Here is a 9904-nt window from a genome sequence, read left to right on the forward strand (position 1 = left end):
TATACATAGTTTGTATGTCCTCTTTCATGATGTTGTAGTTGCCACTGAGTTCCTAGTAGATCTCACTGAGTTCCTTGAGCATCCTCATAACCATTGTTTTGAATTCTATATCTGATAAATTGCTTGCCCTAATTTCACTTAGCTCTTTTCCTGGGGATTCCTCCTTTCCTTTTAATTAAGGTTATTTCTTTTTCTCCCATTTTACATGATTCTTTTTGCTCCTTTCTGTGTCTCAGGTTGCTTTGCTTTGCCTGCCTTTCTTTGTGGGATGGACTTCTGTGGCAGCAGTTCTGTGGGACTCAGTGGTGCAATCTCTTTGATCTCCTGATCTGGATGTTTTGAGGGCTGCCATTTATTCATGTTATGTGGGATCTCTTGTTGTACGTGGGCTTTGATTATTGATGACTCATTTGTTGATTGGTTCTCCCTTCCAGCTGGCTGACCTGGGGTCACATTCCCTGCCACATCTTGTATTTGCCCATTGTGAAGTGTCTTCTCTGCTCCTTGTCTTCCATACTTCAGCTCAGCTAAGGCTCCTTTGAATGTTCAGCTTATTTTTCTGAAGATCAGCCAAGTATCCAAGTTGAGGGCAAGAGCTTGTGGACTCACCTTCTACCTATTTGGCTGCCATCTTTTCTCTCTCTATTCTTTTTCTTGGATATCCACAATTTAAATATTCTTATTCTTGATAGTATCCCTCATGTTCCTCAGGTTGTTTTCTTTTCTTCAATCTTTTTCTTTGAATCAGAAAAGAAATTGAAACTGCTCAATGACATAAAGTGCTTATGCCAATGCCTAGCAAAAATCAAACTAGGCATTGATAATAGTATAAACTTTCACTCTTATATTTTGTTATTTTTAACTTACAGTTGACATTCATATTATGTTATTTTTCAGTTACAGAGCATAATAGTTATATATTTATATGATTTATGAAGTGATCCTCCCAATTAGTCTAATAATACCTAGCACTATACATAGTTATTACAATATTATTGATTATATGTCCCATGCTGAACTCTACATCTTATACTCAGTAATTTCCATTGTTCTGTCCTAGCTTGTGTGTCTCAGTGGATTGAGCACTGGCTTGTGAACCAAAGGGTCACTGATTCAATTCCCAGGGTAGGGCACATGCCTGGGTTGCAGGCCAGATCCCCAGCAGGGGGCACATGAAATGCAACCACACATTGATGCTTCTCTCCCTCTCTTTCTTCCTCTCTTCCTCTGTCTAAAAATAAATAAATAAAATCTTAAAAAAAAATAATTTTCATTGTTCTGTCTTAAAGTTCACTGATTTTTTTCTTCTGCCTTCTCAAATCTGCCTTTGAATTCCTCTATTGAAAATTTTATTTCAGTTATTGTACTTTCAAGCTCTAGAATTTCTTTTCGGTTTATTTTTAGATTTTATATTTACACACATTTTTTAATAGTTTGTTTTTATTGTATTTTTCCATTACCATTATCTCCCTTAAATCTTTTCCACCTCTACCTTCTCCCCTCCCCCCTGCAATTACTAGGACAATTACTGATGATTTTTTCCTTTGAAAGGACTTCTTTGCTTCTTTGTGTGCCTTGTGATTTTTTGGTAGATCAGTGATCATTTGAATATAATAAGGCAGTAATGCTAGAAATCATATTCTCCCACTTTTCCTGGGTTTTCTGGTTTTTATTGTTTGTGTTTCTTTGTTTTTTCTATTGTTGGTGGTTGTCTATGTAGTGTGGATCAGCCTGAGGTATAAACTTAAGGTTTTATCATATCTTGTGTGAGCCTTTCCTTGGGCTTGTGTAGTCATTTTCTAATTTTCCCCTTATATGCAGTTTTTTAAAAATGTTTTAGTCTTTATTGTCTATCTCCCAATGGGAAAAAGCAAAAACAGAGGAGAAGAAGGGCCCTTTAAATGTACTGGAAGTCACTTTAGCTGAAGAGGAGGTGCTTGCAACAATGAGGGGAACTGCAACAGCAATGGCTATACACCTCTTTGACTGTACCTCTGTGATCCTAAGCGGCAATCAGTGATCAGAGCACAGGTGTTCGCAGGTCAAGCTCCTGGCTCCTGCAAACTCTGTATAAGCTACTCCAGGAACACATGCATAGCTGCCTGCCACATGGCTCGGTATTGGATTAGTAGCTGTTACTGTGCTGAGATAAAATTGGCTACAATTAACCACAATTTATCATCCAAGTCTTCCCTTGGAAGATGAAGGCCTTCAACACGCTCCATAATTCCAAAATAGTTACCTCCTTATTGTTTAATGCTGTTTAAGTGCTGTTTGGGATACTCTACCAGTGTAATTATTGTCTGGGTAGGGAGACATATTCCTCATACTTCTGTCTCCACCATCTTCCCATAATTAGGCCTCAGATCTATAAGGTTTATTGGCTTTTCACAAGAAAAAAAAACCCAAAGAGTTCTCATCCTTTATTCTATGACATGACAAATCTGCTTAACTAAGTAAGATTTTATTTGGTGTGAAGAAAACAATTCTTTTTATCTTACCCATAAATGCTTATCTCCAGTGCATATATGTATCCTGAGCTCATACTCCTCTATTCAGCTATTTAATATATTTTGTATATCTAAAATACATCTAAATCTTAGAATGTCTAAATCTGTGCCCCTGATCTTTTTCCCAAAATTTACTCTTCCCATATTATTACCAACTCCATCCTTTCCCGTTGTTCAGGCCAAAAACTTTGGTATTACCATTGACTCATCTTTCTCTCACATCCTATATTGATAGGTCAGGAAATTCTGCTGACTGGCTGTTCCTAGCATAGCCAGAGTCTGATTGGTTCTTACCCATACCTCCTTCATCTCCCACCTGAGTCATTGAAATGGTCTCCTTCCTGATCTTCCTGCAGTTTATACCCATGCAGCAGCCAGAGGAGCCTTGAAAAAAATGAAAGATCATGTACCTTCTATGCTTAAATCTTCCAGTGATTCCCCATTTAATTTGGTTTAAAAAGCCAAAACCCTTACAAGACTATGCAAAGCTCTGCATGATCTGCTTCCTCCATTATTCCTGCAACCTCATTTACTCTTACCCTTCCCTTGGCACTCCCTGGTTCATTCACTGTGGCCATCTTTACATTCCTTGAATGAGGCAGACAGTCTCTTGCCATAGGGCCTTTGCACTGACAGATCTCTATGTGAAGTGCATGGACAATTCCAACTCTTCCTTGTCTTTGCTCAAATTCCACCTCAGTGAGAACTACCCTCACCCACTCCACTCAAAACTACCGCTTTCCCTGCTCTCGACTTCCCTTAGCTTGCTTTATTTCTTCTCATCACTTATGATCATTGTATTTATCTATCTCTTATGTTTATTGTTTATTACTTGTCTATTCTACCTACCTACCTACCCTAACTGCTGCCTCTTGTGCATGATATGCCTTTTTTGAAAATTAACAGTCACCAGCCCTGGCTGATGTGGCTCAGTGGACTGAGTGCTGGCCTGTGAACCAAAGGGCTGCTGGTTCAGTCCCTTCAGGGCACATATCTGGGTCGCCAGCCAGGTCCCCAGCAGGGAGCAACCACACATTGATGTTTCTCTCCCTCTCTTTCTCCTCCTCTTCCCTTCTCTCTAAAAACAAATAAATAAAATCTTTTTAAAAAGAAAAAAATTAACGGTCACTAGAGGGATGCCATATTTTCACTGGCAAGACCTAGATCATAAGCCAAACTCTGGGGTCTAAATGTGAGATCATTTCAAATAAACCATGAGGAGACAAAGTGGTTCCCCAAAAGGAAAGGCTGGATTCTTTTACTGGGAGAAGAGAGGCTGAATAGACAAAACCCACAGATGCTTACTTGCTGAGTCAGACTATCATACCCAGAGGAACTTTAGAAAAATCTGTGAGAAAGACCACACATATTCTCAAGTGTAGAGTATAAAGATAGGACACCCGACACCTAACTTTGTTGTAATGATGTGTTCTGGATGTTTTAGTTTAGTTTATCTTAACACTTGTGAAATCTGATTTTATGTTTAGTTTCTACTCTTTTTTTGAGTAAGAACTCACAGTTGTACAAAGTAGTGACCTTTTCTGACTTGAAGGACTTTGTGGTAGGTTAGGGGAACAGGTTGTTGTAGGCCTCAAATATCAGAAAAGCCCCACTCAAACAGCGTTAAACACTAAGGAGTTATGTTTGGGCTATAGCTCCATTTCTCTGTCATTCTTTTTGCTCTTTTTTTCCCCATGAGTAACAGATTTTCTCTAGCTTTGCACATATTTTTATTAAGACAATAGGATATACTAGAGGTGAAATTCTAGGATAAGACTTCCAAGGACATAAGATGCAATCAAAATAGTGAGAGGATTGGGTGAAGAATTCTCTGAGGAGTTCTTGCTATGCTATGAGTTACTCTTTTCCCTATTTGAGGGAAGCTGCAGTAAGCCTACTTCCCTTATGTTATACCTACAGGCTTTCAGGAAGACCTGGGGGAATTCGATAAATATGTCAATACTCTCTAACTGTTATGTACCGCTCACCTGCGAAACACAGGCTGCAGACAGCTGCAGTGGCAGAGTCACAGCATGCTGCTGTGCTGGAGGTGGTCAGCACACAGAGAGAATGGCATTTGTGTTTGCCATAGATCAGATGTGTACCAAGCAGGAGATATAGTCCTGTTGTGTCTAGTCCAATAAATCTGTCTAGAAGAACAGAGGGATCCCTTTAACAAGAAGCTGAAGGTGAAAGTCAGATTTGTGGAAGATATCACAATGTATCTGCCTAAGACAGGAGAATTGCTGGAGAAATGTCCTCTGTGATGGTCATCTCTGAATAGTTTGTGAAAATTTCAGACCAAAATCAATAGAAATTGTTCAATTAGGTTTCATTTACTATACCTTGCTAGTCAGAATGCTTTTAGGATTTCCCTTCTCAGAATCAACAAGTTGCTTATAAATTTATTTTGCTCTATTATAGAAAGTTTTCCAGTAAGAAGTATTTTTTGCTGCATTTTGTTCCATCAAAATGCCAACTTATTTGATTTTAAGTTTCAGAGATGCTAACTCCTACTTTTGGTCCCTTGCCAAAAATGCAGAATCACATGATTGGGATGGTTAAAGATGGGAAATTTCTATTTTAACTATTCAGTTTTATGTTTCTATCTGCCATTGCCAGTAGAAAAGGTCTTTGTATCCTTAACCTCCCCTATGATAACTTCTTTTCAGAGCAGATTGAGACACATTGGCTCCAAGCTTCAGCTCCCTGTCCACAAGGACATCTGAGTGCAATTTTAAGACTTTACAGCCAATTTGTTAGAATTAGTCCTGTGGCTCCATCTAACTTCAGGACAGTTTGAGAAATATAGGGGACCAAATGGAATGGTTAACAGGTATTACTCTCTCTGCCACTTAAAAACAAAATGAAGTTCATCATTCTACAAATATTTATTAAGCACATATTTTGAGCCCTGGCACAGAGCACTGGGGAAATGTGTTAAAGAAACAGTTCTAGACTGCAGTGCTTTGAGGGGGTCGTAGCTTTAAAAGCATCACTGATAGAGTCAAGAGATTTCAGTATCCAGCATACATTGGCCTGTATATGAAGCTCTTTGAGGTACCACCTGAAGAGGGGGCACTGAATAATGTCTTGACTGTGTAGGTAGGCACAATCAGCTTGTAAAAAAGAATAATGAGTAAATGCAAATGTGACATTTATAGGCACAGAAAGGGGAAGTGTGAGGACATCAGAAACATATTTACATATTCTAAAATTTTGAATGTGGGGGACACAGCTGAAAAAAGGTCACTATATTTTCATTATATAAGGGAAAAAAACTTACACTCTTAAGAGAGCTGCATCTGGATCCCCTTTAAAATTTGGAGGGACTCCTCACTTCCAAGGTGATATTGCTTAGGAAAACCTGCCTCCTTTTGGTAAAACAAACCAAAAATACAGTGATATAATATATTATGTGCTTAGTCATTAAGACCATTGTCAGCCAATTATTCTTACTCGCAGCTCCAGTCTAGGTCTCTTTCAAGTTTTATGGTTGCTCTTCTAGGACATTAGGATATGTTAAAGTATTCACCTTTATATAACTCCTGACTTTGAATGTTTAACTCTCATCCTTACTCTTTGTCTTTCCAGCTCAAATCTTAATTTTTATTAAAATCGCATGTGGAAATGTATTCATTTCCTATCACTTGCATTGGAAAACAAGACTTTACTGCTTTTTCTTTGAAGTGTTTGGAGTAGATGTTCAGCCAGCAATCATAATTGTCTATAAATAGAATACTGAGGTAGAAGCTACTAATCAACTGTAATATCCATTCTTCTTCTTTTGATACCCCAAATTTTTGCTGTGCACATGCTGCCAAGAACAGAATACATTGCCTAGCCATCTTTGCAGCAAGGTGTGGTCATGTATTAAGTCCTTATTGAAAGTATGTGAACTGAAGTGATTTGTGCAATTCCCAAGTCATGTCTTTAAAGGAGAGAGGTGTCCCTCAACTGCTCATTTTTCCTTCCCTTTTAGCTGGAATGTAGATCTGGTACACATAGGCGCATGCTCTTTTTACATGGAAGAAAGTAACATCTTTGGACAGGGGACAGCACACTTTCTCTTTAAAGGGCTAGATATTACTTTCAGTTTTATGGGCCATATAAATTCCGTCACAACTGCTCAAAATTATGTTGTAGAGTGAAAACACCATTGACAATATGTAAATTAATGGATGTGGTTGTGTTCCAGTAAAACTATATTTATAAAAACAGGTGGATTATAAAATCAGCGCACAAGCCACTGTTTGCTTACTTCTGATCTAGAACATGGCGAGACAGCAATATAAAACTCTGTCACCAACACCATCTAAGTCTGAGCCATAAAGGAGGGTCAAATGGACTTCTATGAAGAAAATTCTATTTTGTTTAAGCCATTGTGTTTTGGGGAATTACTGTCTCAGCAACAATGTCTTAATATTTTTTGATATCATCAAGCCAGCATCTTTTATCTTTTAATACCACAAATATTGTCTCATTTCTTCCCTTTCATTCTCTCTCTCTCTCTCTCTCTCTCCCCCCCCTTACAGGTCTCTTTCTCTCTGGTTATAAATTTGCTTGATTCCTAGAAATTCTCTTGTGAATCTTATATAGCTCTCATATCACTCTTTCATTTTTTACCAACAATTATTTTCTCAATTACATGTATTTCTTAGTGTACGATATTTGGCTTTTCTGGTAACTGAAAATCCATTGCCAATATGATTTTTCCAGGCTTCACCCTACTGAACCTCTCTACTGCATTTACCATGATGATCATCCTCTGCAACCCTTACTCCCAAGTTCTTCCTTTATCTATGCTTTCATGAAACTGTTTCCCCTTGGCTTTTGTACCGCTAATATATTCTTGTATGTTCCTCTTCCTTCATCTCTAATTCAGATCAACTACTTATTAGTTATTCTTCTTCTGTGTAACCCATATTGTAAATTATACAGCCAGTTGCATGCATCCTTGGCTCTCTTTCAGTCCATCCTGATTTCCACAAATTTCCAAGGCTTTATTTAAAAAGCCATTATCTTAATCATTTCCAAATATGTACCTACAATCTTGATTTTCTCTGAAAGTCCAAACTCTCTATGTCCAACTGCCTATCTTGTTCCAGGTGATTTTCTAAATCTATAATTCTCCTTGTGTTTATTCATTGGAATTCTTCTATTCAGAAGAATTTCCCTTCATCAGCTATTTGGTTACCCTGAAATACAGTTTGTAGAGAAAAGTTAGGTGACTACTTCTTTATTTATTTCTACTCTATATTCAGAATAATGTTTTGGTGTATTAATGACCACTAAGAGGGATCAATAAATTTGTTTTCTTGAGTATTACTATGCACAGCAAAAGAAACAATCAACATAAAAAGTAAACCTGTAGAATGAAAAAATATTTGTAAATGATATATCTGATAAGAAGTAAATATCCAAAATATGCAATCAACTCATATAACCAAATAGCAAAATATAAAATATAAAAAATAAAAAATTGGGGAGAGAACTTGAATAGACATTTTTCCAAAGCAGAGATAAAAATGGCTAACAAGTAAATGAAAATGTGCTCAACATCACTAATCAGGGGAGTACAAATCAAAACCACAATGAGTCAGCCTATTAGAATTGCTATTATCAAAAAGTCAATGGATAAACAGTGATGTGAGGATGTGCAAAAAAGGGAACCCTGTACATTGTTGATAAAAATGTAAGTTGGTGCAACCACTATGAAATGATGGAGTTTCCTCAAAAAGTTAAAAATAGAGCTACCATATAATCCATTGCAGAATTATTCACAATAGCTAAAATATGGAAACAATCTATGTGTGCATTGACAGGTAAAAAGATAAATAAAATATTACACATATAATATGTAATTGTATACAATTATTATATGTAAATATTATTCATCCATAAAAAGAAGGAAATCTTGTCAATTTTGACAACATGGGTAGTACTTGAAGGCATCATGCTAAGTGAAATAATCAGAGAAAGACAAATACTGCATGGTATCATTGATATGTGGAATCTAAAAATTCCAAACTCATAAACAGAAAGTAGGATGGTGGTTGCCAGCAGCTGGGAGTGGAGAAAATGGGGTGATGTAGATCAAAGTGTACAAACTTTAAGATATAAGTTCTGGGGATCTAATATTCAGCATGGTGACTATAGTAAACAATACTGTGTTATACACTTGAAAGCTGATACGAGAGCAAATCTTAAATGTTTTTAACACACACACACACAATTATATGAGGTGGTAGAACTCTTAAATCTTATTGTGATAATAATTTTTCAATTTACATGTGTATCAAACCATCACGTTGTACATCTTAAACTTACACATTATGTCAATTATATCTCAATGTTCTGGAAAAAATTTAAAGCATCACTATGAACTCATAGATTTTAATATACTCATTAGGTTTGTATGTAGCCATTACTTTTCAAATTTGTATCCTCCTTAACCAGGTCAAATTGGCATATCATAGAATTGTACACTTGAAACATATAATTTTTTAGCCAATGTCACCTTAATAAATTTAATTTACAAAAAGAGAAGAAAACGAAAAACAAGTTTATGCCTATGTCCTTTAAACATCACTGCAGTCTTGATGTTTTCCTTTTTTCCAGACGTGACAAGAAATTCAAGGTACATTTTTCATATTCCATACCCAATATCTGGAATCAGTACTCATTTCAGCAGCACATATACTAAAATTGAAACAATATCTGAAATTAGCCATTTTTTTCAAAGAGTCTTTTAAGAAGAAATACTATCTCAAGAATACAGTCTAGCCTTGGCTGGTGTGGCTCAGTGGATTGAGTGCCAGCCTGTGAACCAAAGTGTCGCTGGTTCGATTCCCAGTCAGGGCACACGCCTGGGTTGTAGGCCAGGTCCCCAGTAGGAGCATCTGAGAGGGAACCACACACTGATGTTTCTCTCTCTCTCTTTCTCTTTCCCTTCCCTCCCCTCTAAAATTAAATAAACAAACGAACAAACAAACACAATCTAAGGAGCAAGGGTATTCATTGCTACTAGATTGTTAATTTTAAGCCTTCATAGTGAACATGGCTAGGAAAGAGGTATATATTTAGAAAGATAAAAACAGATAAGTCTTGAACTTATAGCAATAATTTTTATTAAAAATGAGGTCCGTCAGGTTTTTAATTCTTTAGTTTTGTATTTGCATTTTATTCTTATTATAAAAAGAATTGGTTTCCAACAATCCTAATGTAATTGCTTATTTGATTTTACCCTAATACATACATATAGACATTAAATATCATATACATATGCTATTGTAATAGCTTCAAAATAACAATATTAGTACAAATAAAACCAACTGAATTTAATTTAAGACTTATTTACAGGTATTTTGTCTTTCGATGTACAATCAAAATAC

Source organism: Pteronotus mesoamericanus, unplaced genomic scaffold (assembly GCF_021234165.1).
Source record: "Pteronotus mesoamericanus isolate MK-2021 breed Mesoamerican mustached bat unplaced genomic scaffold, CSHL_Meso_final scaffold_85, whole genome shotgun sequence".
Taxonomy (NCBI): Eukaryota; Metazoa; Chordata; class Mammalia; order Chiroptera; family Mormoopidae; genus Pteronotus; species Pteronotus mesoamericanus.